Genomic DNA, 24554 nt, shown 5'->3' with positions numbered 1-24554 from the left:
GCCACAGCGTCAGTTGGGTATTGTTGCCACTGTTTTTGGGTCCTCTTGGTCTTTAAGCTCTCTGCCCTGGCGTGGGTGTCTTTGTAGCCCCAGTGTCGCTGGGAGTGCAGCACTTCTTAAGGTGGACTGCGCCGGACCTCTGCTGGTCTGTGTTCGCTGCTTCGGTGCGGGGCCCAGTAAGCCTCTAATGGCGTAGGAGTGCTGCTGACGTTGTACCCGGGCCGGGGCTGGCCGTTGAGTCCCCGGGGGTGGGGGAGGGGTTGTTGACCACCAAGGTACTCGGCGTGGGCGAGTGATCTTAGGGTGACGGCTGGTGCTCCCCCAGGGCAGCTGGAGTGGTAGGAGTGCCGCTTATGCCACAGGCCTCCACAGTGCTCTCATTGTTGGAGCCTGGATCCGCTCCGTTGAGGTGAGAGCACCCTTGGGGGGATGCCCCTGCCGGCCTCACCTCCTGTCTCTGTGCTCTCGACTGCTTCGAGGCGGTGGTCCTGACTGTAAATTCGGGACGCCCACGCTCAGGTCCGCCAGTGCAGGGCTGTCTATGCCTTGGGTCCTGCTGCTTGGTACCGCGTCCCTCCGCTGTCCGATGTTTGGTGCTCTGCCTCAGCAGCGCTTTGTTGTTCTTTTGGGACCCACACTTCCCAAGAATGATGTTGCAGTCTCGCAGAATGGTTTCTCGTTCTGTGGGTGTGGACTCACCCTGAACGCTTTGCTGATGAGCTTATGGTATGTGGCCCGGCGGGGAGAGACACTCAGGCATGTCCTCCTGCGCCGGCTGCCATCTTGGAATCCCCCCTCTGTGCATTTTGATTCAAATTTTATATTTCGTAGAGAGATTAGCAATCAGGGCATTTTTTACCTCTTCTTCCTGTTCCCTGTTGTTCTTGCTGGCAACATTTTGATACTCTCTTTTCTTTTCCTGGATGTCTAAATCCCCCTGGGAGGCGCCAGCCTCAGACCAACCCACTGATAATGTTTAAGAAAACCAAGCACTTTCTACATAAGCCTTTCAAAGTTCCATTGATTATCACCAGTCCATCAATGCATAATCGATACAAGAAGAGGACATGTGGTTGGATCAAGTAGGTAGAAAACTCAGGCTCTTTACGTCTTTCGCATTCAAACAAATTAGATCATTTGTTTGCAGAAGACTCATCCATTTCTTACAGCGGGGCAAATGGTCACCCAGTGTGCCTTCTTCCTCAATCAGACCCTTACTGGTTTTCCCAATGTCAATATATTCCGAAAGTTGCAGGGAATTGAAATCAAGTGCAATCAACAGGCTACCTTAAAGATAGCACCATTTAGGGGTGAACCCAATACTGGCATGTAGACATTTAGGATCAGAATTGGTTGCTTCAAATTCCCTGAAAGGTGTACAATTGCAGGCAATATATGTTGACTTTCTCCATCATAAGGGAAAGGTTTCAAATCAATATGGCATCCCACACCAATCGCCATACCACCCTTTGGTCTACCTCTTGCCGACTGGGAGGCGAAACGGCAAATGATGTGTAACCCATCCAAATGAAGGGGGGGAGGTCAACCAAAGTTGTTATAATAAAAACATGTCATTAGAAGTAGTCAATAAAGAACCGGTGTGATGTTTTAAAAATGAACTCTGTACTCTAGTATTGCAAAATAGACAGTTTAAAATATTTGATTAGGTAGTGGTTCAATGACTATCCACGGTTAAGTTCTTCGTAACCCAATGTGCTCTCAGTTCAGTCACAGCGTTGATAGAGCAGCAAATCCCTGGTCTGCAGCTATCCCTTGTCGCTCGCAGAAGTTTCGAAATGTCATCATGTTGGCCTATAAATGTCTTGCTTATCCACCTTCTTTCTACAAACTGTAAGATCAAATCCCAGTGCATGCAGCTCCATGGTACAGGGGCACAAACGTTGTACTACAACCGGGGATACAAATTCTATGAGGGCCCAGTTATAATGCACAACAAAGTAAGGTAGCTCGATGCGTGTCATGTCCGTTGAGCTCAGGTCCACCAGTTTAGGGATCAATGACAATAAGGTCATTACATTAGTGTGATTCGGAAAGGGGCTATCAAGTGACAGGAATCATTCTGACAATATAACCCACCTCCGCACAGGCAAACGTGGCTTTTTACTCACGGTTGAAATGGCTTGGGCACAGGGAGGGGCAATATTGTGTGCAGAGACATCATGGGTGCAATTTTTTCCATTGGGCGTAGCTTGTCCATACCGTGGACCTGGAACTATCCTCTCATGTCGACCCCTTTCCGGATTTCTGAACTTCATTTCTCGCTTTTGGGACCACCACTTTAAATCGCATGGGAGGAACCCTGTGTTTGACCCAGTCATCCAGGGGGCCTCATAGATAAACGTGCCATCTGGTTCTGTCCCCCTGTGTCTGCGAGACACAAGTAACTTTTTGGGGAGACCCATCCGGGAGGACCTGTCTCGACTTCTCACATTGTTAATATGTGTAAGGTATTGATCCTTCATGCCCCCATTATTTCCTAGTTCTTTCTCAAAAAAAGTGGGCTCCTTCTTACGCCTTGCTCTCCTTCTCTGTAAATCAAGGGGCATATATGTAATCTCAGTTGATCTCCCACTCTCCTTCCTGACCAGTCAAAGTGTTACCTCCTGTGGTAAGCTCTTCACATGAGGCTCCAGAAGGGTACACTTCTGAATGTTGTTAATCCTCACAAGGGGCTCCAGAGGATGAATAGGGGTATCCAACCCTGTTTCTATCACGTGGCAGTGTGATCGATTATGCCCAAACATAGTGGTCTGATGGTGCACCGCCAATAAATGATCTGCCAACCTAGCAAGCATACATTTCATGTCCCATTGTACCTCTGCCGTCTTCTTGCATAGTAAAAAGAGGGTATCAATATTAGTCATACAATCGTTTGGCCACGGATATCATGAGCCTTACTATATTCCCCTTTGGCATACCTTATTGCCTTTGATAGTAATATGGTCTCATCCTCACTAGAGGTTTCTGAAGAGGGAGAAGTAGAGCATAGCCTTTCTAAATCGGGGCTCGCTGAGATGTTAGTTCCAATACTGTTCCCAAAATCTGTGTCATTCTTCATTTGGGGGTAGCTCCTCCTAGCGATTCTCATTGTATCCTGTGACAAATATTAAGGAGAGATTGAATGTTGCCGATCTTTCCAAATGAGGTGCTCTGGTTTTCTTCTAAAAATGTATCCCCCTCCATCTGAGTTTTGGTGGAAGCTGACGTCAAAGATTTGGTACCGCAGCCAAGAGGGGGAAGGCAGATATTTTTGGTTGAGTAAACTGTTGAGCACTTAATGTATACTTTTTTGGTTTGGGAGTTTGCGCATTGCCAATCAAGTTCGGGCTGCATCCTCGTTTTCCTCCTATATGTACTCCAGATCTCAAAATACATTTCCAATGGTTATTGAGCTTAATTTCTGATTTACAGTCAGAGTATTCAGTTTTCCACCGTATAACCCAGCACCACCAGAGGATTAATGTATAAAATAACACTAACCACGCAAGAAGTGAGGTTTGTGCTCCATTTCAGAACAGGACTATTTGATGAATAGAGTGGGCGCTGCGGCTTTGGGGGCAGAACCAGGGCGGCTAAGACTGTCAAAACAGTCACGCTTCACACCGCAAGACACCTCCCACACTTTGCTTCACTTCACAAGGGGAAGGGTTAATGTGAGTCAGCTACTATTTGAAGGTACAGTCACCACCAAATACACCCAGTTGAGTTGAAACACCCACCCCACTACAGGAAAGCAAATCTGTTCAGTGGCTTTCAACCAGCAAAATAACCCAAACCTTAATTGGGGACAGGCCTCCCTGTCATCCCTATTCTCCATAGTGTGATACAAAGGGGCACCATGTGGTGCAGTATGCACTCACCACTAGCCACAAAAAACACCTCCAGAAGATCTGGGTGGAATGTTACCTCAGGCGTTAGGACTCAATAATTCCTTCTCCCAGCAGGACACAGATTTCCTGCACCACAGGCAGCAGCAACAAGATTAAAAGTGGGACTGCAGCTTCTCACTCCCGGCTGCAGAGCTTTGGATTCTCCGTTACTCTGGGCCCGTTTAGACGCCTTGTGTGATCAACTTACTGCGACCGCAATGGCACTGTTCCAAAATGCCTCTGTTAGTTTGTCAGAGCCAAAAAACATTAGAGGTAAGGACGTAGCTACGAGTCATGTCAAGCAGCACTGCTAGATCGCGGTGTCCAGTCAACTGGTCGACGACAAACTGGTCGACTGCAATTTGGTCGACACCATTTGGTCGAATGCCAAATGGTCGAATTTTTTTTTTTTTTATATATGTGTTTTGTGGGTTTTCGTGTGGGGAAAAAAAATAAAAAAGAAAAAAAAGGGGGTTGGGGGGGACCCCCCCCAAAAAAAACAAAAAATGGGTAAAAAAAAAAAAAAAAAAAATTCGACCATTTGGCATTCGACCAAATGTTTTCGACCATTTGACTGGTAACCCTAGATCGCTCATTCAACAATGTCGTACACACGTTGCACACAGCAGCCGCTTCTGACACATACGCGTACTGTAGTGTTTTCTATGTGCACATGAGGATGGAGGTTGTAAGGTGTGTGATGTCGGGCCAGTGCCAAGGCCCACGCAACACCGACGGGTAGTGTGGAATGAACCAGAGGAGTTGTCAGCACATGGATATCTATGGATGTCATTGTCCATAGTACATTGTTTTAATCAGTGAAGGCAGTTTGTGGTTCTTTGCCCTGGCTCCTCAGTGACCTGATATTTTCCCCACAGTCAGCTGAAGCTGACTCTCAGAGTATTTCCAGTCCACACTGCTCCCTGTGCAATGTACTTGTGATCTCCTGCAAAAATACCCATCTCTGATTGTCATCTTCTATTACTTGTCCAACTCGTCATGGGGCCCTGGTCAGCTGTTTAAGAAAAGAAAAGAAAGGCTTGAGAATTGTAATGCATATTCCCAATGTGTCACGTTATTTAAAAAGCGTGCAAGATTCCGTTATGCGCAATAAGCAAAGTTGTGCCTCCTTCCATTAGGCTCACTTGCAAGGCAGAACATGTCAATGTATTCACATTTTACAGAAGTGTCAGATTTCTTTATGGCTCGTTAGCAGAGGAGTGCTTAGTCCACTGGGTCCAATTAAGAGCCAGGTAATGGAGTACATAATACCCAACAAGTACACAAGTGGCATTTTCCATTTTGTGCAAAGTGGACAGAGTAGCACAGATAGTCCATAAGAATTGGTTAGCACAGAGAACAGCTATCTTCAACATACTGGCTAGACATTGGTCAAAAAAAGCTAAATCTTCAGTCACATTATTTAATGCATTCTCCTTCCCCCTACTATCGCGAGCAATTCCTCAGGTTTTGATTGAATATCTTGAAATCTAAGGAAATACTTTGGCAACAAAAAGACAAACTGGTAAAAGACAATCTATGTTGCTTCTGTTCATTGGCAGTTGAATCGCTGAAACACCTAATAACTGAGTGCGAGAAAACTAGTGCCTTGCGATCTATACACCTGGGTCAATTTGCTCCCTTAGATGATGATATGTTCACTTGGTGGCTTACGATTTCATCTGGTGCAAATGCAAAACATGTTGGTGCAATTGTAAACTATCTAGATGCACTTCTGAAATGCCCGTTTTGAGCCGTCATTTCAAGACTCAATTCTGTGTTCTGGTGAAAATGAACAGAGAATGAATTGATTTCTTCCATGCTGTGTCCAAACTGGCTGATGTATTCTTATCTTTGTTTCTGATCATCTGCCTTCTTCCTTTCCTTGATGTGAAGAGCTATTGGTTTTGGAGGAGTTTGGTGCAATGTCAGTAGAATTGAAACAAAAGTTTTTACATATGTTAAAACTGTAGATTTTTCAAAAAAAAAAAAAAAAAAGGTAGCACAGTTCGGCTTTATTCCATGTTACTCCAACAAGGCCAACTCTATTTTGCCCAGTTATAACAGTAACCCAACCTTCCAATATACCAAGTGTATATAATAATCATACATGCGATTTTTCTAGTGAAAGAAAGATGTTAATATGAGCAGCAAATGCCATTGCAAGTCCAGCGTAATAGGTTTAGTTTGGATCATAACGTCATATTAATGAATGTGTGATCAGGTATCATGGGGGAACAGAAAGCAGAGAAGGGAAGACTATGATACATCTTTTTTCCACAGTAAGGATAGATTCCTTCACCATAAAAAAGCATAGTACGGCATGGGGCGGCATTAGTAGAGAGAATAAGAAAAATATTAGCATATTTGGTCAAAAAACAGTTTACCTTTTACTTTTGACTGAATTATTTTGATTGTTTTGTTGTTCGAAATTCGGTCAAATGTTATTAAATATATATGGGGTGGGTTAAAGGAATGGGGAGGTGCGTGGCGGGGGGGGGGGGGTCTCCCGTGCATTTCGACCAAAATATTAGCAAAAGAAATTTGGTCAAATATGAAAAGGTCAAATATTTTCGACCAAGTAGACCCAAACCAGAAAGAAACTTGTATGTAAATGTTGACTACGCTCACCCATTCCTATCCAAAAATTTATATTTTAGGCTTACGTGTGCTCTTTATCAGAACCTAGGAATCCCCTAAAGTGAAGTTTCTAATGATATGGTTTTATTAAGTTGTTCGGTCCCTAAAGTTCTGGGGCGCAAAATCGGATTAGAAATAGAATGATTTGCAGAAACAAAAACAAATATTCAGTGCCTATTCCTCAGCTGTGGAGCAGGTGTAAGTGGATCTAGGTCACCTGGCCTAAGCCCGCCCATCTGGTGCCTTCCTGGTTGCTGCTTTTTTTCACCACCTAGAAAGCCTCGCCCACCTGGTACCTTCCTGCTTGCCACTCTTTTCCCTACTTAAGGAGTCCTCCAGCCTCTTTTCCTTTGCACCTGGGGAGCAGGTGTAAGTGGATCTAGGTCACCTGGCCTAAGCCCCACCCACCGCGTGCGCTTCTGGTTGCCGCTCTTTTTCAACACTTAGCAAGCCCCGTCCACCTGGTGCCTTAATGCCTGCCGCTCTTTTCCCTTTTTAAGGAGCCCTCCAGCCTCTTTTCCTTTGCAGCTGGGCAGCAGGTGTAAGTGTGTTACTACTGAGTTCTGCAATTGTATTCGCTCTCCCCTCTTGCTTCTCCACACTTTTTGACTGCTTACTCTCTGTTCTCTCCTCCCCTCCCCTCTCCCTTTTCCTATCTCCTCCCCTCCTCCCCTTACTTTCTTCTATGCACTTACTCTATCAGAATTGTCCCTGGAACTAGTATGATAGCAACCTCGTCTGTCGCTCCCCCATCCCCTCACTGTCCCCCCTCCCTCCAGCACTATCTGAAACGTTGTCAAGCCTAGTACGATAGTTGCTTGTTTTGTTCTTCCCATCCCTTTCTGCACCCCTCTCCCTCACCTTTTGTTTTTCTCCAGCTGAACCAGAAATGTTGTCTGTCTGTTTTCATTTCCTTCCCACTCTTCCCATCCCTTCCGTATCTATGTCTTAGCACTTGCACTATCTGAAATGTTGTCAGGCCGAGTACGATAGTCGCCGGGAAACTGTTTAGCCACCATGCAGATACTGTAGATTCTTGAGGAGTCCCCATTTGCACGATGATGTGAATTGTTTTTCAATCTCCAAACTTTACTAACGTTTTAAAAGGTTTTTGTCAACTGTAATTCAGTCCCCTAAATGTCCATACTAGTTTGTAGACTATTCAGCAATATTTTATGTTCCCAGGTTCATAGACTGCAACATTCAGGAGTTTGGTGGTTATCATCTAATTATCAGGCAACTTGCTCTCTCACGAAGAAGACATTCGCTTCTGTCCTTCTATTAAGTGTAAAACAGGGCTAGGTTTCAACATGGAGATGGCACTTTTTCAATATACTCAATGAGTATGCAGGTGATGAGTTACTCCTGTGCCTTAGATGTGACGTGGATATTGAACATTGGATGACAGTTTTTACATATTCTGACTTCGGCATTAGGTTTCTTAAACAGTGTGGCTACAGAGGCATGTTTGAAGGAATGGAGCATTCTGCCAGACATGATGGTAGCAATCAACACATTAGCAATATGTGTGGCGAGGGTGGACGTGATGTAACTTATAATGGTCATACAGCACAGTACTGTTAGATCATCAGATGCTTTTATTATGTGTACCAACTATACATTCTCTTCTGGTGAACATTAGTTAAACTGTTTTATCACATCTGGGGGTGTCTTGTGGGTTGAGTATTAAGCATAACAGTGATTTAAATGTTTTAACATTGTATCTGATGATCCCCTAACCCTAGCTCTAGAGCAGGGTCCCCTCCTTGATAAACTGGCATTGCCTGTATTGACCCAACCTTGATGCAGTCTGACTCCTGTTTTTTAGCAGCTCAGGCCGAGGTCGTTAAGACCCCAACAAAACCGTGTGTGGTGTCACTGATCCATAAACAGTCATGCCAGCTGCTTAATACTAAATCTACGGTAAAACATGCTGCTGAGATAGCAGCACATATTGAGAACATAGACACAGATAATTGTATGTTCAGAGAAACCTGAGCACACAGTGCTGCGGATCCTACCCACAACTTGGCCATCCCTGAGGGCTAGTCGATGCTGAGGGCAGACTGGATAAAGGATAGAGGTGGGGGAGTGCCGCTGATTTTCAAATCACATCTTACCATCTCAGAAGAAGTCGTGACAATTATGGAAGGCATTGAGTCCATTCAGGTACAAATTGGAATAAATGCTGAGGCTACGCTTAACTTTCTGGTGATTTATAGGCCCAACTCTCTTACCGTAGACTTTATTACAGCACTATCTAATCATATTGTTTCCTGTTTACAACCTCGCTCTAGTTTTATTGTTATGGGCGATTTAAATTTTTGGTTAGGCGTCCAGGACGATTCCAGGGGACTAGAATTGGAGACAACCCTGGCCAACCTGGACCTGGACAAAATAAATCGCCATCCGACTCACTGTCTCGGGCACACCTTGGACTGGGTTTCGGCCACCAACGTGTTAATCAAGGACCTTTTGATCACCCCCTGTCCGTGGTCTGACCACCATTTTATAAACTTTTCCATCTAATCAGCCTTTCCTGTCAAAAACAGAAGCAAAGACCTGCCTGTCTTCAGGGGCTTAAATCCTAGGCTTCTTACTTTGCCCAAAACCAGTCCATTGTTGAGTACCGACATCAACTTCTCACCATCGTGTTCCGGTGCTGAAAATGTCTAAAGCTCTTAACACCACCTTCGAAGATATTACTAACCTTTTGAACCCTGAGAAAATAAGAAAAAGGAAACCACTGTTAAAAAAGTAAACCATGGTTTTCGCCTACTCTTCGAAAGCTTACATTTACCATGCTTAAGCAGTATTATAGCTGGAATGGCAATCCCATACCCAGCCCTCTTATTATATACAAAGGGGCTGTTAGAGCCTATAAAGCCGCCTTATTGGAAGCAAAGAAAAATGTTCTTAATGACAGGATTGTCACTGCCAAGTCGGAGACTAGAGAACTCTTTAAAATTCTAAAGGAGCAAGAGTCTACCTCAGCCTCAGACTTGAGCCTAGTGGTGAAAGACACGGCTATGGCTACGAAATTGCAGGGTATTAAGGCCAATATACTCAGTAAAAAAGTTGTTGCTTTAAAGAAGGGTACCAAGTCGAGCACTGCAGGTTTTAAAAGATGTCCCACGGTCCCCAAATTCTATTTCTCCCCCAACTCCTTGGAGGAGTTGGCAGAGGTAGTGGCTCGTCTTAAGGCCACCAGTTGCAAGTGGGACCCGTATTCCGCTATCCTTATTATAACCTGTCCTCCCGCACTCCTCTCAGCAATACACACATTTGTAAATGCCTCACTCAGGGAGTGGATCATGCATGATGATCTGAAACAGTCTTGGGTGACCCCCTTATTAAAAAAAACAGATCTCCAGAGGAATGACCCACTGAACTACAGGCCTATTAACAACAATGCCTTCCTGCTGAAGATTCTGGATAGGGTTACATATAAGCTGGTAGCCCTTCACCTCAACAATGCCCCCATCTTAAATGGCCAACAATCAGGATTTAGAGCCGGCAACAGCACCGAAACGGCACTGTTGGATCTACAGTCCAGGCTCCTCGCACGCACCGACAAAGGTCTTGTCTCCTTGCTCATGCTCCTGGATCTTTCTGCTGCTTTCCACCTGGTAGACCACACCTTCTTTGTCTCCAGGCTCAAAGAAGTGGCATACTTCTCCCCAGCAGCTTCCTGCTGGGTTGCTTCATTTCTTCACAACAGGGTAAGCAGTGTCTGTTCTGAGACAGCAGAGGTGGCTGTATTGCCTATCAAATATGGGGTACCACTGGGGGCAAGCCTCTCTGTCTGCTTCTACAACATTTTCATGGCCCCCTTCTTTTCCATGCTGGAGCGGAAAGGGATATTGTTCACAAACTTTGCCGAAGATACCCAGTGGATCATCCCGCTGTCAGGCTTTCACGCGCAAGACAAAGTCAGGCTTACTAAAGCCTACACATCTATTGATAACTGGATGGCGTTAAATGGCCCGGCACTCAATAGGTCTAAGACCAAGCTTATGATTGGAGGGTCACTGAGTCCTTTATCTGAGCTGGGCCCAGGCTATGGGGACTTTCAATTTGGCGATGTGAAGATTACCACGCTCAAGAAAGTTAAATCTCTAACGGTCACTCTGGATCAGCACCTTTCCTTGAAGGCCCATGTGGGGAGTGTGGTCTCAGGAGCAGCCTATTACCCGGGACTCTTCGCCCATCTGCATCACCTTTATTACGCAGGGCAATGCAGAAATTGTAGCTCGAGCCATTGTAGAAGCAAAAATTGACTACTGCTGCAACCTTCTCACTGGTATCAGCAAAGCTGACACCAACCACCTTAAGGTGATCCAGAACGGGGCCATGAGAGTGGTAATGGGTCACTCGAAACTTGATCACATCTCTGTAGCTAGAAGAGCCCTGCACTGGCTGCCAGTGAATGCAAGAATTCTCTATTGCCTCTTTTTACGATTACCTTCAGGTGTTTACAGGGCACTCTGCCCTGTTACTTGAGGGAACCTGATCGTGATGAAGGCCCCTATCAGAACTCTTAGATCCACTAATTCTAAAATGTTAGTCATCCATCGAAGCAGATCTAGGAAGAATGATAAGGGAGCTTTTTCAGTGGCAGCACCAGCCGCATGGAGCGGTCTCGGATTGGACCTCAGACTCGAACCTAAACTCGACAGTTAAAAAAAAGCTAAAAACCTGACTATTTCCTTAACCTTAGCCTTCCGACTCTTGAGGCCCCCCTCCTGGCTTCGACCGATTGTCATTGTGTTTTGGTTTCTTTTTTATGTTCGCGCCATCATGCCTCCGGGTCCATTGCTGCGTGATACAAATACATTAAAGTAAAGTAAAGAAGTTGGTTGGACTGTTTCTGAGGTTTGCTTCTTAATGAACCCAAACATTTTATTTAGGTCAATTGCAGAGTGGCAATTGATGGACTGACCACAGAATGCTGATGTTCCTGAGTTTCTAATGCAGATGTTGGCAGAATGGACAATTTTGAGTGCATGCATCCTTGAGTTGTGCGTTTTGGAAATATTCTGACATCTATCAGTCTTTGATCCACTGAAATCTACCCCCCTTTTTAAATGTAAATCAATTATGTAAATTGGATTGTGCACTGTTCCTTCTGGTGTATTAGAATACAACACATTGCATGTCAAAGTGGTACATTGAATGGTTGCCATTTTCCATTTGATATGTGTATTTTTATAGGCAGTCAGCATGAATACAATTTGACTACACATCAACAAAAAATAGCAGCACATGACAGGTGAAACCTGTCACTCGGCACAATTTACCATCATTAAATGCAACATTCCCCAGTTCAACTGAGCATGAATTGAAGCAAAACAACATATACATTGAATTTAGCATTGCATTCTGTAAATGTGATCTGGCACACGGACTGTTAAAATTTTCGCCTGCGGTCTCTTGGCTATCGGCCATGCAAGAACAAAGCAACACACGTGCAATGTGTACTTAAGGGAAACCAATATTCTTAAAAACAACTGAAATTGGTTCATTTGGATTCATTTCCATCTGATAACAGGAATAAATTAGCAGTCTGGTGAGATATTACGATTTAGGTTCATTAAGATAAGAGCTGCTTTAGTAGCATTTACAAGATAGATAAGCAATTTGTCAGTTGCTTTGGGAGAAAACAAAAAAAAATCCTGCTAACTGCTCATTTGAATAAACACCGAGGTTGATTCCAGATGTTTCTTTATGCTGGTATTGAAATTTGGATACTTATCGTTGAAATTATTTTGTTCTACTATATTAGTGATGCATGTTCTGCCGCACCCTGGCCCAGAAAAGCAGCTGGGCTACAGCAGCCGGCCTCTTTCCCTTTCAAGCTATCCGGGATCAGTGGAAGGAGCGCCGGCAGGATCCTCTTGCAATGCCTCATACTGGATGCAAACGCGCAGGGCTAGATTGCGTGGTACACCTGTCACTGGGGCAGGCATCTGCATACATCAATGACGGGCTCTGCACGCCTTGAGTGCTCTTGACAATTACAGCGTAGGCATGTCCATCCCCTACTTAGCAGAGAGCCCTGTTTACAAGAAGACTGTTCATCTGCCTGAAGCACTTACTGCGGTTGACTCCTTACAACGCTGCACGACACTTGGGTGTACGCATTTACGAAACAATCATTGCTTGCTTCCCTGGTTACTGGAGAATTCGCGATCTCCACTGGTTCTGGTTTGGAATTACAATGTTTGCATTAGTGAAGGAGGTGGTCATGAAATGATGGCAGAGGTCATATAACAATAAGGATCTTCTCCTAATGCACGTCCACTCTAAAACACGAAACGTAATCTCCCAAGTGAATCACAATGAGTCCTATTTGTAAATGTAGAACTAGGAAGGAACCAGAGCACATCAAATACATGAATGCGGGTCAATTTCGCACCAGTGGCAAGCAATTTTGCACTATGCAGGAATGTTGTGAAACGAAAAATTCACCAACTAACCAGAAGACATTTTCCGCCAGTCAGCCAGTGCAAATGTGGGTGCAAACTGGTCTGCGCCAGAGCAAAGCTGTCAGATTGTGGGGCCATTAATTATCTCTGACCAAAATCTAATAGGAGGAGGTTGACGAATGAATTCTATGGCATCTTATTTTGCATTAACTTCTTTATCTACTCGTCCAGCAGCAAAGACGAAATACACTTTAAATATATATTTTATGAATTTTATATATATATATATATATATATATATATATATATATATATATATATATATATATATACATAAATATATTATATATATATATATATATATATATATATATATATATATATATATATATATATATATATATATATATAATATATTATATATATATATATATATATATATATATATATATATATATATATATATATATATATATATATATTAAAAGATCCACAAAGTACCTGTAAAAGAGCTACTAATAAGCCAGAGTCATGCCCCCAGAACAACCAATCACTAAAGGCCCCAGCACATAATGGTCCTTGTCATGAGTCCTTCATCCTTTTCCTTGCTGCTCCTCACAGCAGATCAGCACTCGCAATTTGTGTTACAGCGTTGCTTCATATTCGTATTTCTTTCTGTGTTTTTTTGTGTTTTAAGATTTTATTCTTAATTTGAAAACATGCAAGGCACCAAAACAATAACCACGTAAATAACAAGCGCTGCTTTTGAAATACACAGCTATAGTTCTCTGTGGTGTTTGCTTTCAGTGCTAGAATAGCAAACTGCCATTTTCTGAGTTTTGGGGGATGGTGACTCGAGTTCAATGCCTGAAACCAGACAGGAATGTGTATTTAACTGAAAATAGGCATTTGAGCGAGATGGCTAGTGTGACTGCAATACGTTTTGGGAGGTGCATGCTCTAGTCAGTGCACCAGCTGCATTTCTTTTCTAGTCTGCAGAATTAGCCCCTTAAGATTTGAACCCGAGCAGCGAGGTGGTTATGCTGCTTGATTACACAAGATCACTGTGTCTTTGTTAGCAACAGACATACTGTATGGTTCAGGATACAAGGCCTGCCCTAGGTTTATGGGGTCAGATGTGGAAAATTAAGTGTGGGACTCTTAATTAGCATTTGATAACATCACAGGAAGTGGCATGACAAGTTAATGACCACTACACGTGTAGGCAGGAGCGAAAGCATGGTTATATATATATATATATATATATATATATATATATATATATACATAATCCGAGAGGAACATTTCCAATAACTACACTATCAAAGTATAAAAGGTGCCCACCTTTAATCCCAACAATGTCTAATGAAATATTCCAAAGAAAACAAAATCCAAACATGAGAAGTGCACTTTAATGGCACTTTTATGTCTTCGTGTGGCTAAGTGTCTGCATTGGAAACATGACAACCTGGTGTGAAATCCTAGCAGCTGAACACTTGAGCAAGCACATTTTTTTTAATTTTTTTATGCTGACCTCAAAAACACACAACAATCTCCAGGATGGACAAACTCTCTTGTCACATCCTTGGTAAATATTTATGGATCACTTTCATGCTGTATATACAATGTGAGGGAATGTTACATTGTACTTAACTTAAAGGTTTTTGGCTTGGTAAATATGGACATCTGGAAATAAGGCAAATAGCTAAAACGGTTTTGTGTGTAATATGTTTAATTGTGCAGGAGGAAAGCACAGATTGTAGGCAGCTAACTGCTGCTTTGCATGTGCTTTCAAAATAGAAATGCCTTTTTGCAGTTCTTTACACAATAATGATCTCCTAAATAGGCCGTCACTAGTAAATTGCTCCCAATTGAAAAGTTCTGCTTTAAGAAAAAAAGTGATCAGCAGTGCTTAAGAGGCCCAGAGCGCCTATTCAGCCGCTGGGAGGGGGGCATTTGTCTCTCCAGCATCACAGCAGGAGGTTGACAGGCAACAAGTTGCCTCACCAGACGAAACAAAAGGGAGCCAAACCTTGAGGGAGAACAGGGGCTTCTCAAAAATATAACCTTCCCCCTCATCATGCATGCTACAGCATGTGCCGCCCGCCCGTGTGCTCAGAGTGCACTTCAGCAGGCTTAGGGACTCTGAGCACACAGCCCACACCGCAGCCTGCAAGAAGAGTGAGTGAGGTAGTAACAGCACCCTCGGCACGGGGCCTTATGAGCCCAGGACCAAGCGCAGCGGCGCATGCTGCACACGGCCAGAGCAGGCCCTGTCAGGATACGTTTACCAACGCCTGCGTTGCTCCTGCACTATGATTCATTTCTCACCTGGTGATGGCATCGGACGTTCTAGCCCAGTAGTTTGGTAGTCTACCCGCCCCCTCCCCCATTCCACTCTGTAGGGCAGATACACAAATGGCAATTTACAAACTAAGCTCCTGCTGCCGCATGCTGGAGGCGTGCTTAATCTCTCTTAAATGGGCAGGAAAACAAAATGTATTTTCATTCGTTGTTCCACTTGATGTATGCCGGTGCCACAGCCTAAGGGGTGAATTGCCTCTGTTGAAGTCTAAGGAGCTTGCGGTTCAGCGGCCGTGGTCGGACCTACTCTCTTCTGGAGTGTATTTCACTGCATGTGAAGGTGTTGGAGTGTATTCATTTTCCAGTTTAATTCATCATTTACTCTGATGGCGTATTGTGTCTCACTGCTTGCACTCCGCCTGCTCACCCAATGGATTGAATCCATTGAATAGGCAGTACCATGTTGACATGTCTTGATAGCACTTAACTAAGCAATGGCGATACGGTAAAGATGCACCATCTTTTATAATGTTCCATCTCAGGCTGGCTTGGGAGAATCACATGCTCTTTTGTTGGAGCCGTGTCAGAAATACTGGTATGTACCACCCTATGTCTGCTCGGAAGTAGAATAACTATCCCAGCAGGGGATACATCTGTGAGTTTCTTATTGTCCTGTATCTTCGACCTGCTTGGTAGGAAAATATAATTCCCTCAAAGAGCTAAAGTATGTGTTGCTTATAAAAATCCCTACAAGTGATGATTGACCACGCAGCTCAACTCGTTTTTTTTAGCCAAGGTGTTGGTGCACTCACTGCCAAGCCCTGTACCTTTCCACAGAATTCAATGGATTTCATTTGTCAATCACGAAATCTGATGATTTTGCAACCAACCTGACGACTCAAAAGGTTGTGAGATTAAAAGTAACAAAGCAGAGGATGGGTATCCTCTGCTGTGGCTACAGGGGTGTTCTGGTTTTTCCACCTAGCCCATGACCGCCATCCTGATCGGATGAATATTTTTGGAGTATGGCCAGGGCAGGATATGTGTTTTTCTTATTGAGTGAGAATACTTACTTTGTTTTCTATTATCCAGTATGAGCTGAAAAGACAACTTCCCAAGGTGTGGTGACGCCCTTAGTGCTCGTTTTTTCTCCCTTGATACATACTTCAGTTATTTTTTTCTACCCTTTTCACAAAATAAAGGATGTTTAGGTCCAGGGACATAGTATGAATGACATGAATTCCTGTTTAGCTTGGAACCAAAAGGGGTTACAATGTAGTAGACACAAGGCTGGAGAGCTGTTCGCTTTACTCTTGGGAGAATGATTTGTGCTTCCCCTCATGTCTTGCCAATCCATTATACGGATAAATGAGACATTTGGATTTTGTGTCTTTCGAGTTGTTACTGCTTCAGTCATTGGTGAAGTTTGGTTATTGCTCTCTATGGAATTTAAGGGAGTGCTTCTCCTGGGTAATTCCCTGTTTAAATGTTCGTACACCACATACAATGTCACCTTTCCTGGGTCATAGCTTGGGAGGGTAAGGTGCACTTAGTAGCTTTCAGCATTACAAAACATACTCAAACCTAGAATGGGGCACTTACTTTGAAAACAGTGGTGCACTTGTGCAGAGGATACTTTATGAAGATTGTGGATTTACTATTTTGGTTTAAGTATATCTCATAGTTGCCTACCCCATGGTAAGGTTACCTTTCAGAATGAACATGGTGTTTGGTTCGCCTAGAATGTTTCTCTCATTCAGCAGAGAATGGTTACATGGGCTGCAGACCTTCTTATGCAATATCCCATTAAGATTATTTTTTGCACCTACCGTCCAGGTGCCTATATGTTTCCCTTACATATAGGACCTGAATCACAGAGTGTTTTCCTATGGGATTGCTCCAATATAAAATGCTTATACTGTGGGTTGGGGGGGTTGCCTTTGGTCTTGACAGGTTTGGGTCACTCTGATTTTGTTATGTCAGTGTAACAGGATTCTGTCTGTTTATTCTCAGATGGGACACGTATTGCTTTACACTGTCAATGACTGTATAAAGAGAAGATACACCCCAATCCATGTTCATGTCCCTATCTAGTAATGGCTTATTAGTTGTTAGTTATGTTCTGAAGCCAATGTCAGCTGTCAGTCCTGGTAGTTAAGTTCCCTTTATGCTCAATGACAGTAGGTAAAACTCTATGTTGAGTTGAGCAATTTATTCCACATTCCAAAATCCATATGTGAATTGCAAAATAACTCATGCCCAAATGCCAACACGTGTTTCGACCTAGTTACAGTCTTTGTCAAGGCCCGGCTTGTCACACATAATTGATCATTCAACAAGAAAAAAGGATTTGCTCAGCAGCTAGGTTAACGGTTTAAAGCCTGGTCATTGTTACGCACAGCGTTCCGATCCAATTAAATATTGGAATAGTTGTTGCCAAATGGAAATATGTTACCTCGATAAGATTCCATCCTTTCCCTTTCGGGCTGAAGGTTCGAAGAATTGAGAGACTCTTGGTTAAAGAAAGGCTGTACCGAGCCAGTGTCTCCCATGTTTCCACGCCTGTGTTAAGTTAGGAATTTTTGGCAGCAAGGGTGCTAGTGTTTAATACTCTCCCTTCCGCTTGGTTTCTACTCTTAGGGTAGGTTGGGGTTGCTAGCCAAAGGAGGCCTGGTTCATTTCTTTCTCCCCTTTTAGGCCTTTAGTATGAGCCCAGTGATCTCTTCACTTTACCTTTTTCCCCAAAAAATCTAGCTCATGTGAGCAGGTAGGTACAATGGTGACTTATTAAGGAATTGTATATGATATTGCAACACATTGCTTGTAGTCATGTTCTTTAGGGAAACCCCTAGTTTACAATCACAAGGGTACACAAAACTACAATGTGGCTTTAAAATTGCATAATAGGAAGCCTCCGGTCTTACCATAGAATGGCTAATCGCCCTCACTATTGTGAGTGGGGGTTTAGATTCTATTAAAGACACTGTGGTGAGTATTATCCTTCCCACCCTCCCAGGAGTATGGCAAGCTGATTCTCCACTCTCAAGTGGGGTTGCTGGGGGGAGGTGGAACAATCGTAGAGTAATACCAATGAGTGACGCAGGTCAAGGGTAATTTCCCTTTATATGATCACAGCTTCAGTAATAAATGAATCTCATAGGTTGAGTTTTCAGATAGCCTCTTTGTTCCAGAAAGTTAATTTTCTTTTGTCATTTGTCTAGGAATAATTTGGTCATATATCTGGAGAATTTTCACTCCTAGCTGTACATTACAATCCTGTATTGTAATGTCTGTAAGCGGTACAGTGCTTGTATCCATCATATATCATTACTTTGCCATTAGTGTAAAGTTTCCTACAGCCCTTATGGCAATTCCATAAAGTATTCTGTTAGTGACACAGTTAGGTAAGACTATTCACAAAGTGTCTGAAAATGTCAATGGGGAAAGTTGTAAGGTCAGATCCAATTAAAGATTTGCTTCGTTATCATGACATCATAGGCAGGGGTACCTGGGGAAACCCATCTAGAGTTCTAGAGAAGATTTGCCTTTCTTTTGAGGATGCACAAAGTAATAATTAAGTGTTTATAGTAAAGTATTTATAATTCCTTCCAACATTATCCTTTTTGTTTCTGCACAGTTATAGTATTCACAATTGTAGTTCATTTTGCAACATTAGCTCTGCATAACTACGCCAATGGTAGGATATTTTCTTTCCAGCACAATGTTCCAGTGGGTATCCAGATTATGGATGTTTTGTTCATTAGGGTTTCCCCTTGTTTCAGGTCCCTCTATGTTCTCATTAACATTTAAGATTGACAGGGTAATAACTCATAATCCCCTATTAGCATGCATACCCACTCTAAGGAAAACATGGTATCAAACAGTGAGGACAGACACAAGTGATCACAGTTCAAGGGTGTTTGATTGAACTTCAATTGGTTGGTTGAATGCCTATCTAACCATAAATCTAAGGATGGGAGCAAGCTACGACCATCAAATAATAATAACGCAGTTCTAGGGGAGTCTCTGTCAAAATAAAAAGGGCCTATACAAAAAAACATATTGCAAATCCTTACCTCCAATAACAAATGGTGTAGGAAAACGTTTTCTGCAAAAGAAAAATGTTCAAGAAACAATAAGTCAGGATTCCTGAATACTTGGCTTCCCTTCTCCACATTTTCAGCATGGGACAAGGTGGCACATTCGAGCTTCCAACACACTCTGGCTTCTCTTAGCACAAGGATACAGTTCAAACACAAATATCTGGACCTTCTGAGACAAAGTCTCTTTTTCAATAAAAGCCTCTGGTTCATAAAATGCCTGGAGTAACAAACAAACAAACAAACAAACAAACAAACAAACAGCAAAGTTCCTCTCTGGTTAAGATGTTCAAATTCACAAAGTCGTTGGGTGTACTGTTCACCCCGGGACTCCCTCAGCTGGGTTCTGATCCTCTATCCAATTTTTTGTCTTTCAATATACATATTTCACTGTTGGCCTCCCTCAGCCGGGATTGGGCAGGTTGCCTCTTTACAATTCCATAGACTTCAACAGGTCTCTCTCAACAGGCCCGGAACCTGTTGTAACTCAGACTTTTCCAGTCTTTTGACTGTGCACAGGTTTTTGCTTCACCCTTGCATGACCACTTTGATTCAATCCACTAGCCTTAACCATTCTCTCTCAGCCGGGCATGGTTCGGTAATAGTTCACTTATATTACTAGCATCAAAGCCTTTTGACTGTGTGCAGGATTTTACTTGACCCTTGCATGAACACTTCAAATTCCTTTCACTTTCCTTTCATCACTTTCATTCAAAAGATATGGCACGCTTTAAACAGAGACCTTCGACTGGGCATCTGCAACGTGCCTGATGACGCAGTCCCTTCACACACTTGCTGTGTTCTTGAAAAGCCACTCCTTCATATTTCTGGCTTCACCTTCGCCACCTGTACACTGCCCAGTCTTGAATACGTTTTCTTCAACTCATCGGCTGCATTCGGGAAGCCAAGGCCGATGCTGGGGCATCTGCTTAACCTCCCCAACTCTTGCTGTAGTACGGGGGCACGGCATATATCTTGAATGACAAATATCGGAATTCAGAGGCTTCACTTCTTATTTCACACATTTAAAGGTTTTGGAGTTCATGTCCCAGAATGCACTTGGGTCTTTTATGCTCCCGGAAAATAGTATTTCCATCATTGTGGGAGCAGCAGGAGCCCAAGGAGATGTTGTTGTGAGGTTCGGTCTTACCACCTGCTCCACAAAGGCCAAGGTCTTCTTGTTTCACCCAGGGGAGGAACTCCGGTTTTAGTATCGTTGGGCAACCCTAGCTGTCCCTGGTCTGGCTTCCTGGGGTTATTGCTTCCTTTCCAAGCTGCAGTCTCCCTTGTGCATTCAGGTTCAGAGTGTGGATAGTCCTCCTTTCTACAGGCCTTCCAGGTTCCTTCCATCTCAAATGGTCTCTATCTGGCTTCTCTGCATCCTCCAGAATCTGCATCTCGCTCCAAATGTGCTCCTGTGCTCTGCTTTTTATACCGGTAGGAAGGTTTAATCCATTTCTGGTGTGGGAGGTTGAGAAGGGAGGCCTAACTCTGTCTGTCCTTGTTAATGGTACAATATGGAGACTGCCCATAAAAATCCATGGTACATTGGATTCTATGGGCAATCTTCATAGCTCTGTTCCTCTTCTTCTTTGTCCATAATGATGGCGGGAAATCTCTGTGTTAGTCAAGGAGAAGGGGGCAGATGTATCACAGGCAGTGGTCGAAGTGAGCGGGAGCGGTCGGGAGCGGTGCTCCTATACTTTTTTAAATTACCTTTTACAGCTCCTATACTTTTATGTTTTTAAAGAAACTGTTCAGGAATGGTTTTGTTTTAAAATAAAAGTGTAGTAAGAAATTGAAACCTTCACTTTCAGTGCTGTGCACTGAACATTACCTTAAACAGCAGGTGCAAGTGTTTGGGAGGGTGTACTGTGTGTGGGAGGGGGTTGTGGCATTGGGAATTGTGGGGATCAGGGGCAGGCCAGCAGGGAACATAGTTCCACTACTTCTTTTCATACACTTTGACCACTGATCACAGGTGAATGGGTTTTAGATGATAATGTCAAATAGTGACTGAGGGGATGTCGGATAGGGATATATTTCTTCTCCTACGCCTCCCTTTAATGTTGGTACCTTTTGGAATTGGGGAGACGGCAACATGACAGGATTCATAAGAACCTAAAAAAGTGGAGGAAGTGTCAGATAGAGTGGAATACCGCATCTCGCCAGCAGATTTCTCACCCCACTCCCTGAGGACCCCTCACCTAGGTGATCCTCCCGCACTTGTCCACCCCAAGGGTCTAGCTCCAAAGGCGATAGCCATGCCCTGGCCATGTGAACAAGAGATACATGGGGTTCAGACAATGTGATACCCTCAGGTTACTCACACCGCTCAAAGGGTTTCTTTCAGGAACCACACTGTTATTCCCTTTATAATATGAACATCCTTAGAATTTTAGGGACAATATATTTATTTGCCCAGGAATTATTTCTCTAGGATCCCGCAAGTTCTCAAACGCAGGGGATTACACACCATTCTTGTTATAAGATGGTCTCATACTTGAATACAGCTCTTATTGTATCACAGGAAGGACCCTTCCCTGATAAAGAAGGGGTTGATATTGCCAGTGACAGTCATTCTTTTTAAAACCCATTGTGCTGATGGATGACATCAAATAAAAGTACATTTAATATGTTTACAGTATTATACCAAGGATGGTTTAGTATGTTATAGCTGTAGTTGTGTTCCTTCAAACAGTTATGGCAGGTCTTGTGTCAGTAAGTTGGTTTGACATTATTTCTCCTAAAAACATTAGGGTTTATTTTCCTGTGTTTTACACTCCACAAATGTTTATCATTCTTGTTTAACTGATAGCGGAATAGGTGTTTTCCAGATAAAAACATGGTTTATCATAGTTAGATCAGTTTGTAATGATGTTGTTGTGGGTAAATATAATACATATTGTTGGATAAAGGTTCCCACACTTGTATCCCCAACTTCATTAAAGGATGATGATATTGCTATGTTTCTTCCCTTTAAAAGGTTTCTCATGGCTTTACCAATGGTGGACTTTTCATGATGGCTAAATATTTATGTATTTTACAGTCGAAGTAATAAGGACTGTAAGATTATGTGTGCCTCCCACCCACCCTGTTGTTTCTCTCATCACTCAGGTTCTAATTTTCAAGTGGATGAAAAGTATTTCAGAGGATATTCTTCATGCTACATATTGATTTGGGCTCTGGTCAAATGTGGCGTGGTAAAGTTGTTCCGAGCACTAAAGAAGAGGAATATAGACTCATTAAAAGGACCTTTATGTGCTCAGACGTGTAGTGATTGGTTGTTCTGGGGATCGTGACCACGGCTCATTAGGAGCTCTGTTATAGGTTATTTGTGAATCTGTTAATGTTATATATAAAAAACGAATTTATCAAGTGTATTTTATTCTTTGCTGCTGGAAAAGTATATAAAGAAGTTCAGGCATAATACTCGCCTCTGTGTCTTTAATATAGAAAGGGGGATTAACCATTAAAGCATTGTTACATGTGACCGAAAGTAAACCTTAACATCACATACCAACCTGAACGATTACCATAACTTAGGAAACAGGTGTACCTTCTTGTTAGTTTTGATAAAAATCTGATATAAATGTTCTGTTGAACTTCTTTTATCTTTCCCTCATTAAACAAAGAGCAATGTTTAGAGAGTACAGTTTATGTGTAAAGAATTTCATCTATTTTGATCAACACTAGTCGATTAGCAGAAATTTATAAATGATATCCAAAATTAATTTAGTTAAATCACAGATGAATAAGCAAGCGTAAGCATATTAATCAATAATTAAGACAGGGTATTAAAATGAAACATATCATGTACAGGCAGTGTTAAACCTGTAAAAAGTGCCAGGGCTCAAATGATTTGCTCACTTGAGCCAAACCTTTCCACCACTGGCACTGTCCACTGTGGGCCATGTCTAGTGCTCACCACCATCACGCCATTCACTGCTACTGCTCACATAGGCCTAATTGTTGGGGCTGCATATTGTGTCCTCACCACTTGGTGCTGGGACGAATGAGATTGAGCGGCATGGGTAGCGACAGTATTGTGCATTAGCCTTGAAAAAAGCTGTTACGGTAGGTTTAGGGTTTACCCCAAAATAATTAAACAAAAAAGTGTTTGAAAAACCTGTCATGGGAGAGGGGTTTGGTTGGGGGGAAGTGGGGTAAAGTAGGAATTTTGACATAACAAGGTGCAGATGATGCATGTCACAGTTGAGATGGGATATATCAGTGAGCCTAACATAGCTTAGAAAAATGTCTGCCTCTTTGCTGCAAGATCAACACATTAGGGAACTATGGCAACTGAGATGGGAGAGGATGCATTGTCCCTGTTAACTCCTGTCTACTTAGATGGCAAATGCTGGCATAATTTCAAGGCCAGCACAAGGCAGGAGATGATGAGAGGATGCCTTTGTTAAGAGAGGTCACCGGAGAATGCTCACATGGCAATTGTAATGGGGCCTCCCATTGAAGCCCCCCAAATACTAACATTTACTTATCCTGCAGAAAATTTACATTAGAAGCTCTTTGTTAGTGATGGTTATTGCATTAAACTCTGCTTAATGCAATACCATTGTAAGTGTCAATGTTTAATGTTGAGTGCATTTTATTGTGAAAGTCCTTGTAATGCTTCAAATACCCCAATTTGTTTCTTCTTTCAAGGCATCTGAAATAGGTCAGCTTTTTTTTTTTAAAGCGGTTTCCCTTATTTCCATTCTGTATGCTTTTTTGATGCACAGAAATAAGTGAAATATTTTTTGTGGCACTTCATATTTTTATGAGAACGTTTTCTATAACAAGCAGCATGTCTGTTCCGATGACTACATGAAGGTAACCCAATCACACAATAACTTTTGCTGTTTGTCTTTAGTCTTCACAGTACATTTGCAAAACCCAGTGGACATTTTTATGCTTCACATGCCATTTGACCTGGTACTTGGTAGACTTCAATTCGCTACAAATGTACTCATTGTGCTTAATATAATTGTATAACAATGTATGTGTGCTTTTCAAGGAATCTGTTTAAAACAGAGTATTTTTAAAAGTCAAACCTGAACACTAATTTGATTCAACTAGACCTGAGACGATAACTTGCCAGTGCATATATTGGTAAATATTGCAGACCTGTCCTGCTTGTCAGATGTATTGACCTCGTCGACTTATTATACTGCAAGATTTGGTGCTGTGGG

The sequence above is a fragment of the Ambystoma mexicanum genome, chromosome 5p (assembly GCF_040938575.1).
Source record: "Ambystoma mexicanum isolate Mex_15411 chromosome 5p, UKY_AmexF1_1, whole genome shotgun sequence".
NCBI lineage: Eukaryota > Metazoa > Chordata > Amphibia > Caudata > Ambystomatidae > Ambystoma > Ambystoma mexicanum.
The sequence above is the reverse complement of the archived record's forward strand: the minus strand, read 5'-3'. Positions refer to the sequence as shown.